At 38.2% G+C, this 25,129-nt stretch overlaps 1 protein-coding gene across 2 annotated transcripts in view; it reads right to left on the bottom strand.

Moving 5' to 3' along the window:
* P4HA1 (prolyl 4-hydroxylase subunit alpha 1) overlaps nt 1-14,649 on the bottom strand; it is a 92,731-nt gene extending 78,082 nt beyond the window's left edge. Inside the window, exon 1 of one of the 2 annotated variants that reach the window (XM_019936095.3) lies at nt 14,499-14,649. The gene's annotated coding sequence lies outside the window, so the exon portion shown is untranslated. Of the gene's footprint in view, nt 1-13,892; nt 14,024-14,498 lie in introns of those variants that run through there. The other variant, XM_073793476.1, reaches the window with a different exon arrangement.
* Between the last annotated feature and the right edge of the window lie 10,480 nt (nt 14,650-25,129).

Raw genomic sequence — 25,129 nt, 5'->3', positions numbered from 1 at the left:
ACTAGTTCATGTTGGATTTCTGTCACTTACAATAGAAAGTTCAGACCCTCACAGCATTACTCCAAATTACCATGGCAACGTAAGCTGGTTAATAAAAATGAAGGTAGCCTACATAGCAGTGGTTCTAAACTTTAGCTGTATCAGATCACCTAAAGGTTGAGGTACCTAGATCATTTATGCAAGTTCTCAGGTGACGCTGCTGCTGCTACTGCTCTGGGAACCACACTTTGAGAACCACAGGATACAACCATCCCTTGAAACCACACAAAAGGCGCTCTCTGCCTTTAAAATATATTTTACTTCAAATTATTTTTTGGAACATGTCATTGAGTTTCTAATTAATCTAGGGAAAGCTTCCTCTAATCTGCTTTTTTTTTTTTTTTTTTTTTTTTGCAGTACGCGGGCCTCTCACTGTTGTGGCCTCTCCCATTGTGGAGCACAGGCTCTGGACGCACAGGCCCAGTGGCCATGGCTCACGGGCGCAGCCGCTTCGCGGCATGTGGGATCTTCCCGGACCAGGGCACGAACCCATGTTCCCTGCATCGGCAGGCGGACTCTCAACCACTGCGCCACCAGGGAAGCCCTGATCTGTTTTAATACTATGTCTAATCCACATTCTTTCAGAAACCTTAAGTGACATGTTAATAGGCAAGCATATCTTTATCAATCACAGGTTTTTAAAACATAATGGTTTCTCTACTTATGATGTCTCACTTCCATTTATTACCACCTTCATTCAGTTACCAGCTTGCAAAGCAAATCATTATATGCAACTAAGAGTAAAGCATCCCAAAAGACATTAGGGTTTTATTAAAAATAGTGAGATATACTGTGCAGTAGAAGCTAACACAACACTGTAAAGCAACTATATTCCAATAAAAATTAATTTAAAAAAAAGTAAGACACTTTCTTTCTAAACCCTCAAACAAGCTTGAAATAGAATTTAAATGGGTTAAAGAGGATGCAATCTCCTTTAAAAGAAAGGTAAATCTCAGATCCCTGAGAGGACCTGATGAAAGGAAGGGAGGGAGGGGAGGAAAGGGAAAGAAAACAAAGCCAAAGAAGAGTCAAAGATACAAAGACAAATTTATACTGATAAAAAATTTAGTGCTAAAACAGTATGGATAAATTACTGATAATATTTTGGTTCTTGATTAGATGGTAGGTTCATGAGTGTTTTTTATCTAATTTTTATAACACATGTATATTACATGTAATGTTTGATATACATGAATGTAATATTTTTAAAACTGTAAGGAAACAACAACAACAACCTGGGAAACATATTCTCAGGTAGACCTGGACAAAAATAAATTGCAAAGTGTACTATTTATCTAAAACTTTCCTACAGTCCTTCTCTTCCAGGAAAGTCCAGTCCCACATACTCACAGATCAATCAAACCTGGGAACAGATTTTAAAACAGTTCTGCTACATTCTAAATGTTTACGACTTTGAGTTATCAGGATTCACTGAATTGTATGTTCAAGTTATTCAGTGGATTACTAGAACAGGGCATCTGGCAAATAATTCTATTAGCCAAATTTTGGTCTAACATTTTCCTTCCAAGAAAAAAGTTGCAACATTTAAAAGTTTGTCTTGGGCTTCCCTGGTGGCGCAGTAGTTGAGAGTCCACCTGCCAATGCAGGGGACACGGGTTCATGCCCCAGTCTGGGAAGACCCCACATGCCGCAGAGCGGCTAGGCCCGTGAGCCATGGCCAGTGAGCCTGCGCGTCCAGAGCCTGTGCTCCGCAACAGGAGAGGCCACAACAGTGAGAGGCCCGCATATCGCAAAAAAAAAAAAGTTTGTCTTTCCCAGACAAATCACTCAAAAATTAATAAGGTGGACTAAAAAATGCTTGTTATTCTAATCTAAACTTTCTCTGACACAAAAAATTTTCCACAGGGCTCCTTCTAACAGTCAGTCTCTCCACACCTTCCACAACTGTTCCAAACTTTCTTTTAGAGGGCTCCAGCTTTAAGTTTATTTTTCCTCATACAAATTCTATATTCAACTGTTGGTTTTCCTGACGTCTGTGTTAGACTTTAATCTTTCTGACAGTTTTTGGTCAACACAAAAGACCAACACACATTCAGGCTTCTAATTCAGGCCACTGAAATGTAGTATATACATTAAGACAGCATGTCTCTACCATATAAGCAGGATGGATTTTCCAAGACAACTAAGAGTGATTACTAATAGAACTAGTTATGTTTCTGTTCTTCCCTATTATCCCTCTGTAAATTGCCATTTGTTTTAACTCTATGAATTCTAGTCATACTTCTGCTCCCAAAGAGAGTGAGATGCATCTCTAGTACACACTTAAAATACGATGGACGAGTGCTTTAATGGTATGAGCAATCTTTTGATCAAAAACTCAGAAATCAGGGCTTCCCTGGTGGCGCAGTGGTTGGGAATCCGCCTGCCAATGCAGGGGACACGGGTTCGATCCCTGGTCCAGAAGATCCTACATGTCACGGAGCAACTAAGCCCGTGCACCACAACTACTGACCCTGTGCTCTAGAGCCCGCGAGCCACAACTACTGAGCCTGTGTGCTGCAACTACTGAAGCCCGTGTGCCTAGAGCCCATGCTCCACAAAAAGAGAAGCCACCACAGTAAGAAGCTGTGCATTGCAATGAAGAGTAGCCCCCGCTCGCCGCAACTAGAGAAAGCCAGTGTGCAGCAATGAAGACCCAACAAAGCCAAAAATAAATAAATTTTTAAAAAAAGAGTTGTTATTAAAAACAACAACAACAACAAAGAATACCTCAGAAATCATACTAGCCTCTTTGCCACAACTTTCTGTAACTGAGCAGTGAACCCAGTCTTTGGCATCATTCCAATGGAAAAACAGTTCAGGATTTAGTTGAAAAGAACCTCTAAATCAAGATATTGCCCTTAACAGAAAGTGCTACACAGGTTTTCTTTTGGAGATTCTTCCAAAGTTCGGAGTCTTCCCTGTCAGAAGTAATCTGAAGATAAGATGTATTCAAAAACACATACCTGTTTTTCCCTATATGGCACCTCAACCACCCCTGCTCTTTCTTCTGGAAACTGCCCCCTTCTCCCTTTTTTTACTCCCCCAGTCTATCTTTAATTCATCCCCATAGTTTTACCAGTCATGTTATATAGCATGATACTTCTCCCTGACTGAGTAGCCATTCAAAGTTCTTTGCTGGAAAATTTAAAAATGAAACTGAGAAAGAAGTGGCAGGCACTCTTTGAATGCCTCAATTATTTTATAAATAAAGCTCAGGAGAAGTTAGGGACCAATGAATGAAGCTTATCTGGAAAGGTTTTAAAATGAAGCAAATAACGCAGAGAAGACAGACAAGAGACAGAAAAAAACATTCTCCAGTTATTCTTGAAGTTTAATCACACTCCTGACCTCTGTTGTTAAGACAACTCCCTATCCCCACAATACTTAAATATATTCCATTATGGGCTAATATGAGTTGGATTTCTGTTTAAGCCAGAGTCCTAATTAATATAGTTTCTCTCATAAACCCTGTTGTTAATATTTTTAGAGGCAAACTAAATAACAAGGTAAATAATTCTCATACATTTACCCCTCTCTATTCCCTAGCACCAGAAAGTGATATTTTTCAATTATCTTTTAAATGTTTTTATTAACTTTGGAGGTCCAATACATGCTACTTCTATATCTGAGATACAAAGTTTAAGAATAAATATGATTTTAATCAATTTTTAAAAAAAGATTTAAGTTGGATTCACAATTGAAGTTAAACTCAATGTTTAAAGTTTCTGTTTCAACTAGGAAAGTCAAGTTTCCCTAAACGAGAAACATTTTAAAAATAAATGTAGGCTGAGGGGAAGATTTGAGAAAGAAATGAATCTTATTTATAATTAAAATGGTGCCCTTCTTCACTGACTTTTAAACTGTGTATTTTAAACTGTATAGTATACTTCTCAACTATTTCAAACACTTTAGTTAGTAATGCATACATTTCCCAATACAGGATAAAAGTTCAGGATTCTTGTTCCCAGGGTAGAAAAAAAATTTACCATAAGTGATACTAAGAGTCCCGCAATTTAGTAAAATTCATCAATAGTGTCCACTTTTATTTGGTGGCCCCTTTAACTGGAAGCAGAATAAGCAAAAAGGTAAGGTATCAAATATGAGGCCAAACTTGACCACCAGCCAGTAATACAAAATCAGCAGGGACTTCCTGGTGATCCAGTGGTTAAGACTCTGTGCTTCCACTGCAGGGGGCACAGGTTTGATCCCTGGTCAGGGAACTAAGATCCCGCATGCTGCGCAGCACGGCCAAAAAAATAAATAAATAAAGCAGTACTTCAGATGAAAGTACCTTGGATGATGCCTGACACATCGAAGACACTTAAGACATGTTACTTTTGAATGTGGGGCAAGAGCTCAAGAATAGCTGGATATGTTGCCAAGGGTGTCTCAAGGGACGTGGAAAAAGAAAAGACTTGGAGAGTTGTGGGAAGCCCAGGCAACCTCAACCCTGGGCTAAGGCAGTGAGAAGGACCAAGCAGCCCAATCTACTAGCAAACAAATGCACAGTCTTTATAATTTAGGAATTTGAGTGGGAGAAGAAAGTGGACAGAGGCAGTGGAAGGGAAGAAGGAAAAGAAGTAAACATTAAATTATACATGTTTTCCTTGTTGCTTATAAATGCTGGTATTTCCAAATATTAACATAGTCTATACATTTCTCATTTGAATAATCTACAGTATTTTCTCTTGGTTGTATAAACTGGTTATATTAATGAAACTATGTATTTCATAACATGAATATCAATAAATATTGGTTAGAATATTAAAAAACAGCAGTAATATAAAAAGCAGCTATTCTTTAGAGACTTAAACTGTTTTTTTTTTTTCCAATGTATTTATTATTTTTGGCTGCACTGGGTCTTCGTTGCTGCGCGCGGGCTTTCTCTAGTCACCGCACATGGGGGCTACTCTTCGTTGCAGTGCGTGGGCTTCTCATTGCGGTGGCTTCTCTTGTTGCAGAGCACGTGCTCTAGGCGCACGGGCTTCTGTAGTTGTGGCACGTGGGCTCAGTAGTTGTGGCTTGCAGGCTCTAGAGTGCAGGCTCAGTAGTTATGGCACATGGGCTTAGCTGCTCCACAGCATGTGGGATCTTCCCAGACCAGGGCTCGAACCCGTGTCCCCTACATTGGCAGGCGGATTCTTAACCACTGTGCCACCATGGATAGAGACTTAAACTCTTAAAACTAGGTTTGTTTTCTAATTTGGAGAGTGCTAAACATAAATATGGGAAAGTTTAAAGCCTAATTTCTAAGTTTAAAGAATATACTTGGATATATATGTAAAAAGTTTAAAACTTTATATAGCAATTAAAAGAACTCAAAAAATGTTAACAACTATCTGAGAGTTGGGATCACAGTCAATTCTCTTCGCTCAACTTCTGCATTTTAATAAACATTTTTAATAGAAAATTTGTATTTCTACAAATAAATAAGTGAGCTAAAAAACGAAGTCAAAGTAGCAGTGAAGTGAAGAGACAAATTCAAATCATAGACAGAGATAGCAAAATCCAAACGATCAACCACACCTCTACTAGTTGGCATAATACCACCATCAATCCCTTTTGCTCCAAAACAAATTGCATCTATTTTTGATTTTCAGAGGAAGTCCTGAAAAGGCAACTGTAGTGTCTTCACCACCCTTAGGATACAAGTGGAAAATAAAATCTTGTACAATATACATTTTAGATTTTTTAAGCTTAAGTAAGGAATATGTGGTGAAGCAAACTATTCCAAAAGCATAGCTTTCAATGAAACTTCATTAAAGACTGAATTTTTAAAGCAAGCTATACTACTTGAAAAATTATCATTTAGAAAGAAAGAGCATTCCCTTTAGAAAAGGACCTGCTCATACAAACAAGAACCAATCACAGGAAGCAACAGAAAAATTATCTCATTTGCAACAGCAACAAATATGTTAATTACCTGGGAATAAACTTAAGAAAACTTTAAATTGACCCTAAAATTAACTCAAAATATAGCAAAGATTATTTTGAAATTTAAAACTATAAACCTCTTAGGAAAAAAAGAGGTGTAAATCTTCATAACCCTGATTAGGCAATCAGACATAACACCTAGACAACAATTTCTTAGATATAACACCTAAAGCACAAGAAGCCAAGGAAAAAATTAAATTGGACTTCATCAAAATTTAAAACTTTTGTTCTTCAGGAAAGTGAAAATACAAGCCACAGAATGGGAAAAAAATTATAAATCATATCTCTAACAAAAGTTTAATACCCAGAATATATACAGAACTCTTAGAACCCAACAGTAAAAATAATTTAAAATACTCCATTTTTTAAATGGGAAAAGGATTTGAAGAGACATTTCTCCAAAGAAGATACAAATGGCCAATAAGTACATGAAAAAACACTCAACATCATTAGTCATTATGGAAATGCAAATTAAATACCACAATGAGATATCACTTCACAGCCCCTAGTATAGGTATAATAAAAAAGAAAATAAGTGTTGACAAGGATGTGAAGAAACTGGAACACTCATACACTGCTGATGGGAATGTAAAATGGTGTAGCTACTTCGGAAAACAGTTTTTCAGTTCCTGAAAACATAGAGTTACCATATGACCCAACAATTCCACTCCTAAGTCTATACCCAAAACAAATGAAAGCACATATCCACAGAAATATTTGTATATGAATGTTCATAGCAGCAGCATTAATAATAGCCAAAAAGGTGGAAGCAACCCAAATGTCCATCAAATGATGAATAAAATATGATATATTCATACAATGGAATGTTATTTGGTCATAAAAAGAAATGAAGTACTGATACATGCTATAACGCAAATGAACCTCGAAAACATTACGTTAAGTGAAAAAATCTACAGACATAAAAAGTACATTAGTGGTTGCCTAGGGCTGGGGGAGGGGGAGGAGAGTGATTGCTAATGGTTCTGACGTTTCATTTTGGAGTGATTAAAAAGTACTAAAATTGATTGTTATGATGTTTACACCAACTCTGTGCATGTATTAAAAGCACTTTAAGAGGTAAATTGTATGGAATGTGAATTGTACCTCAATAAAGCTGTTTTGAAAAAAGAAATCAACAAATTCTCATTTCACTAGGTAAATCCAGGAGTAGGGATGCTGGGTTGTATGGTAAGCATATGTTTACCTTTATAAAGAACTGCCAAATGTTAAAGTCACTATACCATTTGCACTGCCATCAGCAATGGATGAAAGCTCCAACTGCTCCACATTCTTATCAGCATTTGGTATTGTTGTTATTTTTCCTTTTTTCCTTCATTCTTCTTAATGTCTTAATTTTCTCACTTAAGTGTATACTGGTATCTCAGTGTGGTTTTAATTTGCAATTCTGCAATTACTAATGATGTTTAATATCTTTTGGTATATTTATTTGCTGTCCATAGGTCTTTTTGGTAAAGTTTCTACTTAAATCTTCTGTCAAATTTTTGTTAGGTTGTTCACTTACTACTGAATTTTGTGAGTTCTTTATATATTCTGGATACAAGTCTTTTGTCAGATATGTGATAGGGGAATATTAACTCCCAGTCTGTGACTTGTCTTTTTACTCTCATAACACGGTTTCAAACAGCAGGAGTTCTTAATTTTGATGAAGTCGAATTTATCAATTTATTCATTTATGGATCATGCTTTTGGTATCTAATTTTTTGGTGATTAAAAAAAAAATCTTTGCCTGATCCAAGGTCAAAAAGATTTTGTCTTATATTTTCTTCAAGTTATTTTCTAGCTTTAGGTCGTATCTCGAGGTCTACGAACGACTTTGAACTAGTTTTTGCACAGAGGGTGAGGAATTTTTGCACTGAGGCTATAATAAAGAAAAATATTCTATTTTGACATTTGAGTGCTCATTGCCTTAAAGCCCCACACTTCCCTCTCCCTTTTGCCCCACATCTGGATAAGTCAGTAAGAAAGCCCAGCCATTGCCTCCTTGGGCGTCAGTGGGAAGCTAAAACCATGTAAATCCCACACACGGGAACTATCACACTCCTTCTGGCCACAATAAAAATTAAACCCAACCACCCTTCTTCACTTTTGCTTCATTCTGGACTAAACCTAAGACCTCTCCGTGAGGAATCCTTTTTCAGTTGACTGTGTGAGTAAACTTTATTTCATATTTCATATCCACTGGTGCCTTTGTGTCATCTGTCCCAAGATTTATATAAATTTCTGGGCAAGACAGTTTTTGCATATGAACGTCTAACTATTCCAGATTATCCTTTCTCTATTGAATTGCTTTAATACCCTTGTCAAAAACGAACTGACCATTTTGTGTGTCTGAATTCTCTGTTTTGTTCCATTGATCTATCTTTTCTCTATCTTTACCCTTGAGTACTGCAGTAATTAAGTTGAAATCAGGAGTTTCCCAACTTTTTTGTTCTTTTTCAACATTATTTTACCTTTTTCTAGTTCCTTTGTTTTTCCATATCAATTTTAGAATCAGCTTGTTACTTTCTGTAATAAACCCTGCTGGGATTTGGACTGGAATTGCATTGAATCTATAGATCAGCTTGGACGAATGGTTGTCTTAACAATATTGTCTTCCAATCCATGAATATGGAATATCTCTCCATTTATTTATGTCTTCTTTGGTTTCTTCCACCAGTGTCTTATAATTTTCATTATACAAATCTTGCACATGTCTTGTAAAGCTAATACTAAATATTTCATAGGTTTTGGTGCTATTGAGATAGTACTTTTAAATTTTAATTTCTAATTGTTCATTGTTACTATAGAGAAATACAACTGATTGTTATATATTGACCTTCTGTCCTTCAACCTTGCAGAATTCACTTATTAGGGCTGGAGCTTTCTGAACAATCTTTCCGATTTTCTGCATAGACATTCTGTCCATGATTAGAGACAGTTCCTGCTCTTTGAAACACACTGTTAAAACAAGGAAGACAAGCCACAATCTGGTAAGAAATATTTCCCTATAACATATGTTACTATTCCATTACTAGATATTTATGCAAGAGAAAAGAAAGTATATATTCCTCCGAAGACTTATATGTGAATTGCGAATGCTCATCACAACTCTGTTTATAATAATTAAAAGCTGGAAACAACCCAAATGTCCATCAATTAGTACATGGGAAAAAAAAAAGTTTTGTGGTATATCCATACAATATACTACTACTCAACAATAAAAAGGAACAAACACATAACAACGTGGATGAATTCCAAAATAATTATGCTGAGTTTAAGAAGCCGGACACTCTCCTCCCCCCTGCAAAAAGTACATACTATATGAGTCCATTTACAGAAAACTCTCAAAAATACAAACAAATCTTAAGTGTCATAAAAAGATCAATGGTTACCTGGGGATGAGGAAAGGGCAGGAAGGAGCAGGAGGGAGGGATTACAAAGAGTCATGAGGAAACTCTTGAAGGTGTTGAAAATGTTCCTTATCTTGACGGTGTTGACAACCTCATGGGTATATACTTTTGTCAAAACTTACCAAGTGCACACTGTAAATGTGTGCAGTTTACTGTGTATCAATTATACCTCGATAAAGTTGTTACAGTACACCAATTACTTTATTAGTAATCACCCTTATTATGTCATATGTTAGTGTCTTTATTTACCTATAAAACATTATCACTTGGTAGCTATGATTACTGTTCACAAATATCATTATTTAAGATTTTTTTATTCAAACAGTAAATTGAGATCTATTCTCAAAATACCTTTGAGGTTTAAAGACTGGTAAATTTGAGAGTATGCAAATTTGAGAACGTCTTCAAGCAACTTTTGAATATGAATAAAATCTTGTCTGTGTTTAAAAAAAGGGGGGAGGTTGTTGGAACAAGAGGGCAAGAACAAAGGCCATATGTATACAGCAAGTAATGCTTTGAGGACCTAAATTCAACAACTAGGTTTAAGAAGCACTAAAATAATTATTTATTGATCATTGTTTGAAAGAATCAGACCTGAAAATCCAGTTAATATAAGATTAGAGTATAAGAGAAGTCTTGAGCCTACTTAAAACCAGTTAATCAATATTTACTAAACACTCTCAAATAAAACAATTAAGCATATAAATCTATGTAGCTGTCCTCTATTCTGTATGTTAATTCAAACATGTTATCATGATTCTTCCAGCACAATGTTCAGAACATAGTAACAGATGCTAATACTTAATGATCACAATATTGAATCAAGGAAAATACCTTTTTCTCTCATTCTCTAAAACTAAACATACTTTGTACACAAATTTCCCTTTGTAACAGAAATTCTTAAAATTTTTCAGAAAACAGTTCATGGTTGAAAAGCTTGAGAAATTATAAGGGCAACAGTGCGAGGTACTGAGGTGAAAAATCTTAAAAAATATAGATTCAGAAAAACAGAAAATAGCTTAAAATAGACATCTGAAAATTAGTGATTAATACTTTACAAGTTTCCATTTCTATTACTTACTCCCCAGAAACTTTACAAAAGCATCTTCTCCCAAAATTTTTGCAACACACTTAATAGAATCCATTTCTTCACTGCTATAGACATAACAGAAGATTCTTCCATTTGATGCTTCATCTCAATGTTCACTGTTGACTACTAATTTTGACTACTAATTCTTGGGCAAATTACTTGACTTGGAATCTCCGTTTCTTTATTTGTAAAATGGGGATGATATAAAACCATCTCACAGAATTATTTTAAAGATTAAATTATATAATATTATGAAACAACATTTTATAAATTGTAAAGTGCTTTAGTTGTTATCAGGTTGATTAAAAAACCTTCTCAGAGCCCAATCCCAAAGTTTACTGTAGCTAAACAGGTAGATAAAATAAAGCACTAAATTACAGCCTTTTCTTCACACTACTTATAATGAAGAAATAGCTCAAATGCCCAACAAGAAAGGCTGAGTATATTACTTTGATATATTATAATATCACTATTTAAGTGAAAAATATGTAAACCAAAACATGGACATATTTATATAAAACACTAAGCAGGAAGCGGAAGAAGTCCAAGATAGTGCTCATTCACTGATGACAACTATGTAAGAAGCATGAATCTCTATACTGTATTTTTTGCCAATACACAACCAAATATACTAATAGTCATACTGATCATCCAAAGCAACATCAGGAAAAGGAATGTTTTTCATTATATCAAGTTCAAAACTGCTGGAGTAACCTTAATGAAGTCCTTTGAGCGTCAATTAGTTTTTATTGAGGCACAATATTTGGCTAGAAGAAAATTAATGAGAGGATACCTTTATACAAATAAATTTCACTGAGTAGAAACACAAATGAAACTTTAACTAATGAAGCTTTCACAAATACACATACTTTATTTGGCTTGTCTCTTACACATTCATTTTATACACACACACACACACACACACACACACACACCCATTATGTAATTATAAGATTCAAGATCTCACTGTCAGAAGAGCAATAAAGTGTAATGCCAAGGGCCTGTTCAATTTACTTTTTCTTTACCTTAAAGTATTTTCCACTTTCAGAGTACAGCCAAAGATATGTTACAACATATAAGGGGTTGGGGTGAGGCCAGTATGATGTACCATTGCCTAGGCAATTTAGCAATTCAACAATTCTCCAACCAACTTACTTCTGTTAAAACCCTTTTAACAAGTTTATTAAGGTCATCTATATAGTCAAGTCCAGTCAGACTTACAAGCCCAGCTCAATTTTCAAAAATATTCAAGAAACCCTGCCTCAAGATACCTAGATGTCCTTACTCCATACCTTTTACTTTTTGGTTCTTGTAGGGTTAGGGTTTTGCATTTTATAGATGCACTTGTGGAGGGAGAGAGTATCTGAAAAATGGTAATTAAAATTCCACACAGATGTGTATACTTGTATTTTCAGACCCAGGGTCCACACCTTCTATCAGATTCTCAATGGATTTCATGTCCTCAAAATAGGTTGAGAACTACTACTATGTATCTCATAGGGACACTTTTCAAATCTAAGAGATGTAATTACATCCCTCCCAGTTAATAACTGCTAAGTAAAATAAGGCATTCCTTCCACAGAAGTGAAGGCTCACAAGCTTCATGGTTGCATCCCTGGAATAAAAGCAGGAGCTTGAACATATTTGCCCTATGAAAGATACTGCTTGTCAGTATACAACCCACTCTGCACTATTAGAAAAGGTTAACATCTCCTTACCAAAAAGCCAAGATTCCCCTGCAACAACCTGGACTACCCTGGTAATACAAAGCTTTCTTTTTTCAATAGCCTTTTACACTGTCTAAATTTTTCTGCAATAAAAGTTGTACACATTTTTTTTCATCTTTTTTTTGTTACTACTTTAGTTACCAAAATACAAAATGGCCAATAAAATTATCCGTTTACCAAAATCCTTGATTTTCAGTACTTCAAAATAAAACTCATTTTAAGATATCAAAGCATTATTCACCTAAAGACACAGAGTAGTCCTTTTCCTAGTAACTTTTCCTAGTAACTATGTTAAATCTATAAGAATCATTTGTGGGCTTCCCTGGTGGCGCAGTGGTTAAGAATCTGCCTGCCACTGCAGGAGAAACTGGTTTGAGCCCTGGTCTGGGAAGATCCCACATGCCGCGGAGCAACAAAGCCCGTGAGCCACAACTAATGAAACCCGCGCGCCTAGAGCCCGTGCTCCACAGCAAGTGAAGCCACCGCAATGAGAAGCCCACGCACCGCAACGAAGAGCAGCCCCCGCTCGCCGCAACTAGAGAAAAGCCCGCGCACAGCAACGAAGACCCAAGGCAGCCAAAAATAAATAAAATAAAATAGATTAAAAAATAAAAGAGTCATTTGCCATCGGCCATCTAAAATATTGGCAGGACTTAAAGCATAATGTACCAAAACCAAAACTGACATGACTTTCAAAGGTAAATGATGAAACCTATGCTTCCCACAGAAAGAAAAGGTAAAATTTGAAGTTCATCGTTAAGATTTAGAAATCATATTCACAGGCTAAAAGTCAAAGTTAAAGAAAAATCGCTGAATGTCTAAATTTTAAATCAAGGCAAAAAACCTTATTCACGGTTGTTCACTTTCAGCTTCTTAAATATTTCCTCCTTAACGTATCCATTTTTTCCATAGACACTTGATCAGAAAAATCCCTTCTAAATGTTTTATAAATTAAATTCCAGTGTTCCTGCTATGAGGACTGAATATTTCATCAGATTAGGAAAAGACTAGCCTCATTCATAAGCTACATCTAAATCTAAAAAGGAAAATACGTTTCTTCCCCGAACCTTTAAAAAAAAAAAAAGGCAAAAGTTGATGAAAGAACACTGCTGCCACGTCTTTTCCCTTCCCCCACTCAGTAGTGGCTATTTCATCCCTTCAGAGTGCATTCCAAGGGAAAGTCCATAGCTCTCAGAGAAAACAGAAACAGTTAAGTCGAAATTGGCAAGCCGCTTTGGCCTTTTCGATCAATTCCTAAAAGGAGATCTAGTTTCTTCTTCATCCCTTTCTTAAAGCAAACAGTGCAAAATTCCAAGTCTTCACCACTCTACCCAGAACGCCTAAATTGTTAGTGTCTAAAAACTGACTGTATTTAATACAATCGATTATTTAGGAGAAATGGTCCCATACTTATGGAACCATTCTTCCTCCCCCTTAAAACATACAGCTGGGGTCCATCCACGTAATTCAAAGTTCTCACACAGCCAAAGAATTCCATTTACTGATGTGGACTTTTAAAAGCAGCAAACTTGGCGGAGAGAAAGAGAGGGGGAGGGGAGAAGCTCATGTGCCTTTAAAAAATTTATGTGGCAGAAGAAGGAAGGAAGACGACTAGCTTCCCAGTTGACTGGAGGATCTGACAGCCGACTTCCTCAACCCAGCCGCCCGAAACTCGCCGCCCGGGGCTACCTCCAGCTGCTCCGGCAGCACCGCTGCGCGCAACAGATGAGTAAAGCCTGAACTTCCGCGGGTAGGTCCTCTTCCCAGACCCCACGACTCTTCGGCAGGATAAAAATGCCCGAGCGCTTCCCCGTCAGCTATAAGCTTTAAAAACCGCTCTCCATTGCCACACGCTAACCATCTGCTGCTGTGGAGGCCGAAAACCCTCGCGTACTCCTTAGCTTTTTAGGCAGGACCAGGTAGGAGAGGAGCTCGGAAAACTCAACAGGGTGATTCCTCCTCAGGAAGGAATATTCAAGAAAGTGCTGGTCCCCGGGGCGGAGACTGATGCTGCCGCAGCCCCAACAGTCGGGGGCGCCAACCTGGGAGGCGGTGGGAAGAGGAGCACGGAGGAGGGCAGAAGGGCCTCTGGGGCACCCAGGAGACGCAGGGCGAGGGGCCGAGTCTCCAGGGGAGACGGTACTGAGCCAGTAGTAGTAAACTGGGGGAGCCTCCCCCTGCCCCCGAGCCATACCACGAGAGGGGGCAGGGACCAGACCACCAGAGCCACCCGAGAAGGACCACGGCTGCCCAAGGATTTAAGCCTCAGTCCCCAAGGTCGGAGGAGCGTCTCACCTGGGAAGTGGCACGGGAGGGCTGCGCGTTCTTCAGTCCCCGGTCGCCTGCGCTCGGCCGGCTACCTAATCCTTTCCCTCAGCCCGCTGGCGGCGCGACTGGGCAGCAGAGGGAGCCAGTTAGCCCTTTTATAACCTCCAGGCTGCGACGGCTGCGCTGAGGAGGAGGCGTCTGCAACCCTCGCTACGTGAGCTCGATCACACCAGCGTCCCGGCGTCTGCGCAGGCGCCCAGCCCGGGCCCTCTCCGCCCCTACCCGCGGCCCACGCCCCACGCCCAGGACTCCCCACCAGCTGGTGGAGTCTGAGGCCCAGAGGAGGGGCCGGCGGTCGCGCCTGGGATGTAACGCGCCTGCGCGGGGTTCTCGCCAAGCCGCCGTCACCGTGGTTACCTCGGATTTGCCCCGCTTCTTTCAACAGGTTGTTTAGCGCCTGAATTTCGGGATCAGCCCCAGTCAGGCCTGAACGACGAAACCACCAGCAAGGAAATAGCTTAAATTTGAGAAGAGGAACATGGAAGCGTAGGAAATAAAGCAGAAAAGAAGGATCGGGTGGAAAATAACACTACATCCTGTATTGATATCTCAGCTGTCTTGGCCCTGAGGCTTTTTGCTTTACTAACCTCCCTCTCTCACCTACACTCTTTTTATGTGAATCTTGCTCTATCGCCCATTTTTATATTTTAACAGTAGATAATAGACTGCGCACTCCAGAGATTTTCTGGGTTCAATTTACGGCTCAGTCCCGTAAAACTTTGGGCATTAACCTCCCTGTATGTCAGTTTCCTCATCTGCAAAATGAAAATGACGGTAGGTACCTCACAGTACCTACCTCATTGTTGTGAGAATTAAATGAGATAATGTATGTAAAGCACTTAGCCCATGCCTAGCACACAGAAAGGGCTTGGTAAGCATTAGATGGTGTTGTAGCATATAAGGAACCCAGTGTTGTGTTTAGTCTAATATTTGCCTTAGTCATTATAATCCTGAAAGAAGAAAACCTTACTATCAGGGAGCAGACAATGTAGGAGATATTTTTTCCCTTGTCAGTGAAGGGGAAGAAAGACTTCTCTAAGACTTGTTAGTCATTAAAATGTTATAAGTCATAATTCTAGTTATTACTTTAAAATGTATATCTCAGAAGTAACTAAATTTCCTTGTCAATTGCATTATTATGAACTTCATCAAATCTTTAACCGTGGTCATTTTTAAGTCTTTTGTCATTTACAGACAGTTCTGGGTGTACTCTGATGCTTTTGCAAAAATGTTCCTATAAAAGCGTTTCATCTTCAAGGAATTCATGGAAAAGACTCTGACAAGTACAGGTTTCTGGTAACTGACTATACTGCTGAACTGAATGAATAAGCATTTTCAGAACTCTAATGGAAAACTGATGCATTCATAAAAGTGCTAACAAAAGATCAAGATAAAAAAATTAATTACATGGGACTGAGTGATCTGATGAGGATAATTATAATTTTTGTGACTTTCTGTTTGAATAATAAAAAAAAAAATCCCACAAGGACTCAGAGGCAAAAAATATACAAATCAATTTTCACTGCAAAGTAAAGGAGCTGTTACAGTGGAGGATTACTGGACTGAATGTCAATATTATGACATAGTGTGAGTGTGTTTCGTGTTTGGTAATTGCAGTCATTGTTGCTTTTGTTGTTGTCATCCATTTACAATGCTTGGGGTCAGTTTATTTATCTCTTGTAAAAATAAAATACAGTGTGTGTGTGTGAAAAAAAATTGTTTCTAAAGTTTTCCATGAATGCTAAAAAGCACAGCAATAATTAAAATTTAACTCTTATCTAGGAGGTGGAGTTGATTATACAGATACAGAAATAGTCATAGACAGGGTACTTGGGGAAGAGTAGGCAACCAGAAATTAAATACAGTGATAAATATAGTGAACCGCTAATCAGCAGTTCTCAGAGTGTGGTCAGGGGGTTCACAGGGCAAAATTATTTCATACTAAAAATTTATTTGCCTTTTTCACTCTAAAGATATTGCATGCATAAGAATGAGAATCTTTTATTAGGCCAGATATTAAAGAGATTTGCAGAAATGTAAAATAATGCCACTCTTCTCACTAAATTATTTTTGCTCTGGAAAATAGTTATTTTTCATTAAAAACTATGTTATTTAACATGTGACAGATTTATTATTTTTAAATGAATAAATAAATATTTTACATGTTTGTTTTAACTCCTAATACAGTAAATTTTGATAGGTATTATCCACGTAAAAGCTTTTTGGAGTCCTCAGTGCTTTTTAGGAGTGTGAAATGGTTATGAGACCAAAGGGTTTGAGAACCACTAGTCTAAACAAACAGCAGGGAGCCCTTGACACAAACGAGGCAAAGATCTCTTCTTTAAATCTTGGTCTCAAGTGGAGCTAGAATCAACGTATCCATTGGCCCTATATAGAGCAGACTCTGAAAATTGCATTTTACCCTGTAAATAAAATGGCTCCAGACCTTGAGGCAGATTTACTGTGAAGCTAAGAAAGCTTCATTTTCAGGGGACTTCATTTGCACTAGCCCTTTCCAAGACCCTGGAAGGGGCCCTAACAATACGCTCACACGTTCATATGCTTTTGTAAAATTTGTGAAAGTAAAAAATTTAATGGCAATCTTTAGACTTCTAATTCTTTCCTCACTGATTTTCCCTACATCACACTTCCCCTTGTCTAGTGGTGTTGGAGTGGCTAGACGGCATTTTTATAATTTAACTGTAGGGAACTTGAGTTAGAATACATTTGGCTTGAGTTTAGTGGGATATATTTTTGTAATTCACAGTCATTCCTAGGTATAGTTAAGATATTTTCAGCTGTCCCAGTGTAGGAGTGGCATCCAAGAATGTACTACCACCCATTGTACTGACCCACCCAGCACTGTAAAACAAAGGTACAGGGCCAGACACCATATAGCTATTTGAATGTGTCCTGTGTTCTAGCATCAAAAATATATGGAGAGGGCTTCCCTGGTGGCGCAGTGGTTGAGAGTCCGCCTGCGGATGCAAGGGACACAGGTTCGTGCCGCGGTCCGGGAGGATCCCACATGCCGCGGAGCGGCTGGGCCTGTGAGCCATGACCAGTGAGCCTGCGCGTCCGGAGCCTGTGCTCCGCAACGGGAGAGGCCACAACAGTGAGAGGCCCACGTACCACAAAAACAACAAAAAAAATATGGATAGTGGTGGAGAAGCTAAGTTGAAACTTTGGGAGCCTAAAGCTAATCTGTGAGAAATTCTTCCAAATTATTGGATGTATACATTTTAAAATTAAAGATTTAGTGCTTATCAATGCTTAGCCAATGAAAGTAAGTCCTTTTTTGTCAGAATTTAATGAGGCTATCCACAACAAGCTGGTTAGAATGTCATCAGTTTAAAGAAAACTGATGTGCCCTGAACTCTATTAAGTCATACAAATAAAATTATTTGAAATTTTCCGAAATGTGACAACAATCCTAAAACTTTACGTGACATTATCAGTCATGAGTTGTGAAGCTGAAAGAAACTTCTAACCTATCCCTATCAATATCATTTGGTTGCCCAAAAAGGACACTTCGTATCAAATCTACATATGACTACTCAACACTATCATCCCTGCTTAGTTAGAATGAAAACAGCAAATACCTTGGGGAGTAGAAAAAGAATGACATGACTCCCCTCTGAATGGTCAAACATTAGAGTGGAGGTAAACCACCATTCAATCTCTTCTTTTACATCTGAAAAATTAATCAATCAATAAATATTTCTTTAAGAAATATTGAAAGTCCTATATTCTTAGGAAAAGCCTATTATGTAGCCACAGTAACAACTAATGAGCAGAAGTGATTCTAAATTAATAGATAAATGGCTGCTCAACTCTATGAACAATCTTCTGAAAAACCAGCCAGTCAGGGACAGCCTCCCACTTTTTAAAGTTAGCCAAAACAGCAACAGCTTTACTCTAGTGAGCACATCTCTGAAATTCAGCCAATTGTCAACAGTCTCTCCAGCAGAGTAATCATGCTTCCACAGCAGACGTCAACCCACTTTCACCTTTGAAAGTCAGCCAATCCCTGAACTGTGTCTTTCACAAAAACAAGATAAGATCAGCAGAGGGACAGTCAAACAAGCATAGTGCTTTTCTACACATAGAAAGTAATAAATCAACGTTTTATTTCACATTTTGAATGATGGTTTCTTCCCTTGACATTGAGCACTTTTGTTGTGTGCCCAACAAAAAAGGCAGCGAAAACAGAAGACATAGACCCTTTTATTGAAGGCACTCATACATATGAAACAATTAGAAATTATTGGAGAGAGTGAATAAGTGTTGAATGTGTTGTGAGGATTATAAAATACTACATACTTGGAGACACTGCTTTGGGAAAGCAAGTGTTCTCCTTACTTGCTGCAAGTAATGTTAATAAATCCTTCCTTCTCTGGAAATTAGTTAATTAATTAATTAAAATAAAATAAACTTGATAGTGAGAAGAGTGAATAAAGCTAAATTTGATGAAATAGGTAATGGTGGATAGGTTTTTTACCAGGGGATTAAGATGATGGAGGCAATATTTTAGAAATATTATGCTATGTGAATTAGAAGAAAGTGGCATCTAGATTAGTAGTTCACGATTCATTGAATAAATATTTATGGAAGGCTTACCACTGTGTCCAAGACACTGCCTACTGGGCTGTGGAAGGTCAAACTTTAATTAGACATGCTCTGCTTTTAAAGCATTTATAAACTTATTGGATAGAGTTAAAACCTACACTTGTGGCAGTGGGAATTCATTCACCCAATAAATACTTTCCTATATGACCCAAATAATGCTAAATGCCGGGTACGTCTCCTGCTGTCACAGAACTTGGAGTCCTTTTACGGAAACCGACAATACACTTAAATAAATAAATAAGTAAATAAACAAATGTGACAAAGGCAAATGACAAGATGCTATGAAAAAGCATAATAGGAAGGACATAATTTAGATTCATAACAGAGGGAAAGTGTCTCTGAAGAACTGACATAAACTGAGACCTGTGTTAGCCAGCCGAAGTGTGTGAATAAGAACAATCTAAAGAGAGAGAAGAGCATGTGTGAGAATCGTGTGACAGGAAAAGACCTGGTGCATTTGAGAAGCTAAAAGAAATTCAGTGTGATTGTAGTGCAATAAGCAAGGGAGAAACTGGTGTGATCGGTATGTGAAGGCTCAATCAGCTGGGACTGCTTAGTACTGTAACAAGTACAATGGAAAGGCATTGAGGTATTTTAAACAGTGAAGTAAAATTACATTATTTATCGTTAACAAAGTAAAAACACAATGTAAAAAAATATGAGTTTTCCATGTCACTTGACATAGGGTGGGTCTTAGAACTAGGAGTGATAGGGACTTACTCTTTAATCATGAGTAAGGACATGAAAGTCAAGAGATGAGGTATTATAGAATGCAGCTGAGACTAGAAACCATTCCAGTCACTAATATCCTGTCACTGTGGCACTGAGGAAAGTGGCTGCAATGGGGTAGCCAGACCACCTCCATCATGTGGCCTCAATAGGGACACTCACTGTAGCAGGCAGAATAATGGCCCCTCAATGGCCACATCTGAATCCCTAGAACCTGTGAATATGTTACCTTACATGGCAAAAGAAATTTTCAGGTATAATTAAATTGAGGACCTTTATATGGGGAGATTAGCCTGGGTTATCCAGGTGGGCCCAATCTAATTAAATGGATTTTTTTTAAAGCTAAGAACTTTTCCTGGCTCTGATCAGAGAAAGATGTGAGGATGGAAGCAAAGTGAGATATTTGATATGTTGCTGATGTGAAGATGGAGAGAGGGGCTCCATAAGCCAAGGAACATGGGGAGCCTCTAGAAAGTAGAAAAGGCAAAGAACTGGATTCTCCTCTAGAGCCTCCAGAAAGGAATGCAGCCCTGACAATACTTTTGGTTTTAGCCCAATGAGACCACTGTCAGAGTTCTGACCTACAGAACTGTAAGATAATAAATTTGTATTGTTTAAGCCATCGGGTTTGTGGTAATTTGTGATAGCAGCAATAAGAAACTGATAAACTTATGTATATGATCACGACTGAAACAGTGGCTGAAGACTCTGACATTTCTCAAGGGTCTGAGTAAATTTCCCACTGTTCTCTCCTAGAGGTGAATGTAGTTATTAGGACAGACCCTTTACACCAGATAAGCATTCTTGAAATCATGGGAATTGTCTGAGGAAGAGGACTCCAGAGAGGAAGAAAGATCTTCTCTCAATAAGCACAATAGGAGCATTAAGACCTCTAATTTTAATATTAAAAGGCATGTGAACTCCTCATCTTGTACCCTCATAAGGCAGGACATATGAGTTACATAAAAATTGTGCCAGGGTCTTTAGTTTGGAAAACTGGACAAATAGTGGTAACAACAACCAAAATAAGGAAGTTGGGAAAGTGAGCTGAATTTGTAGAGAAACTAAAGAATTTGATTCTAAATCTTAATGGATTTGAAGTGGCAGAGACCATCATAGGCTACAGACTTACTCTGCCAACTACTAACCAGTTTGTCAATATTAAGCAGATTTCCACATCACTACAGGAACTGATATAAGGGCTAAAATTCTGACTTTCTATCTACTTGCAGTTCTAATTTAAAATTAATCTGTGATTTCTTTACTTTTAGTTCTGCTCACCTTGAGTCAACCATACATTAACTGCATGTATCTTTCTGCTATTAGTTGGGAAGGTAAAGTTACCTCCCCATGGCGTTCATTAGTGTTGTTCACCAAATAATTCTAGGGCTTTTCTCTTCCCAGACAGAAAGGTCTGCTCTTCACTGTCTTTGAAGTTAGTTGTGGCTAACTTGCTTTGGCCAATGAAAGCAACATGTTTGAAAGTCAGAAAGTGTTTCACCATGTTCCCTTCCCACTGTTGCAGTTACCCTGGAAGCCTGTATCAAGATGAAATCTTCATCAGTCCAGGTCTCTGAGTTCCTACAATGAACAGAGCCCTAAACTCTCCACTGGTTTGACAGTCTCCACTGGATATGCAGCTTGAGTGAAAAATAAACTTCTATAATGTAAACTTACTAAAGGTTAGAGTTGTTTGTAACCGTAGCATTACCTAGCCTCTCTTAACCTATCAATACATACTGCTTAAACAAGCCAGCTAAACTTTTCCTTTACAAAACCTATTACTAGAATTGTATTTATTAATTATATTTTTACCTGGAATGGACACTGTGGGATGCCTACCTAGTATTCATTACTCCCTTTACCAACCTTATTAAGACTTCCCAAATTGTCCAGCCTTTCAGTTTCAGTGTGACTTGTACTTCTGCTTAGGATGTAAAAAACTGAAAGGAATTTTGCTTCCACGTTTACAATGGGAAAAAAGGCAGATAATCTACAAAATCATAAATGTTCTTGAGCATATCATACAGCTGAGGTTGCAAAGCAACCAAGTAACCTGAGTTCCAAGGAGAAATGGAACACAAAGTTTAGCCCTTTGCAGAGTAAGAAAAAACTCAGGAAAAATTTTAACAAACTGTTGAAATCCAAGTATTGTCAGTTGGGAGCCTCAGGCACAAGGGGAGATTGTACTCGCTAGTTCTTCCCACAAGCTTAGTGGTGCTCAGATGAAAGACTGGGAACAGGGCAGGAGATCATAGAGCTCCACTGGATGGTACAGGAGTAAAGGAGGAAATTGCAGGCAGCTAGGAATTGGACATAAAACCTCCCCCCCAAACATTTTTCCTCAGGCTCTTCTATCTTACAAAGCAAAAGCCTTAAGCCACTGCATAAGTGGCAGCAAACCCTTTGGCTCCCAGGGCACAGGTTGAAGATTCCTTGTGGGTGGAGAAACTATAAGACAACCCTCTATTCTTGGGGGAGAGGCAGGAAACCCTCTTGGACCCTGGGTCCGACACTGATAACAAGCTGAGTTCTACTACTGCTGAAGAAAAAGCAGGAAACTCTTGCCCAAGACCAACCATAGATAAAAGGCTGAGGTGGCTGCCTTTCAAGAGAGACTGAAAAAGTCCCACCTCCCAAGGCCCAGGCACACAGGGCCTGCCTAAGACTGAGACTGGACCAGGACAACAGAATCTCCACACACACACACACAGTCTAATGCTGAGAGTGGAGAGAAAGAGGGCTAAGGCATAAGAATGCAGGGACAATTGGAAGCAGGAACACAGAAAAACGCTCTGGCACATGAGCCCCACACTAAGTAAGCACAAGGGCACAGCACCTTCCTCCTAAAGGAATGTGAAATCTGTGCTGTAATGAAAGTAACTATAGCAACAACAAAGCCTCAGCCCAGGTCAACTCCTAAATTAGATTGAGACGCCCCCCTCACCCCCCCACATTAAGAACCTGACAGAAGAGGTATGTTCATTGCAACGTGTGGGCACGACTTAACCGGAAAACAGTACTGCGCTACACACAATGTCCAGCATTCATTGGAAACCCATTAGACACAGGAAACAAAGAAACAAATTTAAAAACCCACTTTCAGGAGATAAAGCAGTCAACAGAAATGGACGTAGATATAAGCCAGATGTTGGAACTATCAGATAAGGACTTCAAACTAACTAGCAAAAAAAAAAAAAAAGTGAACAGCATGCCTGAACAAATGGGAAATTTCAGTAGAAAGATGAAAACTACAACAAATAGTCCAATGAATTGAGGCCTAACTTGAATTTTGCTCACTCATTCATTTATTTCTTCAACAACTAGTATTATTTTAATCCTCCCCAAAATTTTAAATTAAAAAATAAAAAAAGAATTAATCAAATGAAATGCTAGGGGAAAAAAATCCCATGATATTCAGAGACGAATAATTCTTTTGATGAAATCATTGGTTACTTGACACAGCTGAGAAAAGAAGATCAAGTCATCCAAACCAACATGTCAACAGAAAAAAAAAAAGTGAAAAGCAAATAGAACAGAATATCCAAAAGCTGTGGAACAATATCAAACAATCCAACGTTTATGTAGCCGGAGTCCCAGAAGAAGAAAGACAAAATGGGGCTTTAGAAATGTTTGCAGAGATGATGGCAGAAAACATTCCAAAAATGATAAAATATATCAAACTGCAGATCCAAGAAACTTTTCTCCAAAATCCGGGGTGGCCCCACCCTAATAAATCTGATTCACATCAGTAATATGACAATCTGTCTTGCCACAGTGACTGGTCTAGGGATGGGCACTTAACCCAAGTTCCAATCAATTGAAGACATTCCTTTGACCTCAGGAATCGTTTGGTTAGGGGCTCAGACAGTGGGGATTATAACCTAAACTGACCCAAACAGAGTGAAGACCAATACTTTTGCTTCAAGGCTGAGGGTGGACATACTCTCTGGATAGAAACAAGAAAGTAAATTGCCCTAAGATCTGGCAGCCATTCTTCAACCATGATGGAAGCCAGCTTGAGGACAAAGACAGCCCACGAAGTAGGTCAGAGGTGAGAGAAGCTGAGTAAAACTTTAATCGAGTGGTATCTGAGCCCTGAACTACAGTTGGGTGCTTTAGCTATGCAAGCTAATAAGTTTCCTTAGTGTTTAAGCAAATTAAATTTGCATTTTCTCAAATCTCAGTTGCAAGTAACCAAACACATCTTAACTGATGTAGTACCCTACATGATTATGAGTCATTGTGGAGAAGGCTCCAACTCAGCTGTTAACTGTTCTCTGGTTTTGAGCCAAATTTCTAATTCCCAAAGGAAATGTAGTTGTTTTCCAAGAGGAAAACAATGATGTCAGGAGAGTACTGCCTTCTGCCAAGCAACGGCTGTAACTGGAGGCCTATTTTAATTACTTATTCATTCATTCAACAATTATTTACTGAGCACCTACAATAGGCCAGGCATTGTATCAGGTATTGGAAATATATTGGTGATTAAGGAAGAGTTATTTATTTTGTTTGTGAAACTTACGAATAGCATGAAAGCTGTATCAGACTCCATTTGCTCCTCTGTTTCCATTTCCTGGTATCTTTCCTTAGCAATGTATAACTCATTGAATATAAATAGCTTGAGTCCTAAATATTAAATATTTTCAAATGCTATAGTTTGCAGGGGAATATCCAACAGCTATTCTGTCAAGGATAGGAAATGGATACAAATTTTAAAAATATTTCACTGAAAAAAATAAGTTATATTTCAGAAGAATGCTTCCGTGTATAAACAAACAGCATCTGACTTGGCTGTCAGAAAGATTTGTAGGGCTTGGCCAGTCCATGCATTTCTTTGACCCAAAAAACTGGTCAAGAGCTCAAACAAACCAGACAAGAATGCCAGAAATCTTTACTTGGTGAAGCAAGACTCAAGAGTTTAGGACTCAGAATTCATTCAGTCACAGAATTATAGTATTTGTCAGAAGAAACACTTTTATTTTGGAAGGAACACTGATAGAGTCAGTGAGCCCAGGTTCTTGTGCACCATTAACAGTTCAGCAAGATGTCCCTCAGTGAATCCCTTTAACTTTTATGCTGAAATTTCTTCATCCACCAAATGGCCATAATAAAATTTGCCTTATCAACCACACAAAGACATTATGAGAATCAATTGAGATAGCTGTTTTGAAAGTTTCTTGGGAAAGTATGAAGTACTGTATTAATATGAGTAACCATCAGTGCATGCTGTATAGTAT

The sequence above is a fragment of the Tursiops truncatus genome, chromosome 16, assembly GCF_011762595.2.
Source record: "Tursiops truncatus isolate mTurTru1 chromosome 16, mTurTru1.mat.Y, whole genome shotgun sequence".
Taxonomy (NCBI): domain Eukaryota; kingdom Metazoa; phylum Chordata; class Mammalia; order Artiodactyla; family Delphinidae; genus Tursiops; species Tursiops truncatus.
This window is presented reverse-complemented; position numbering and strand designations above follow the sequence as displayed.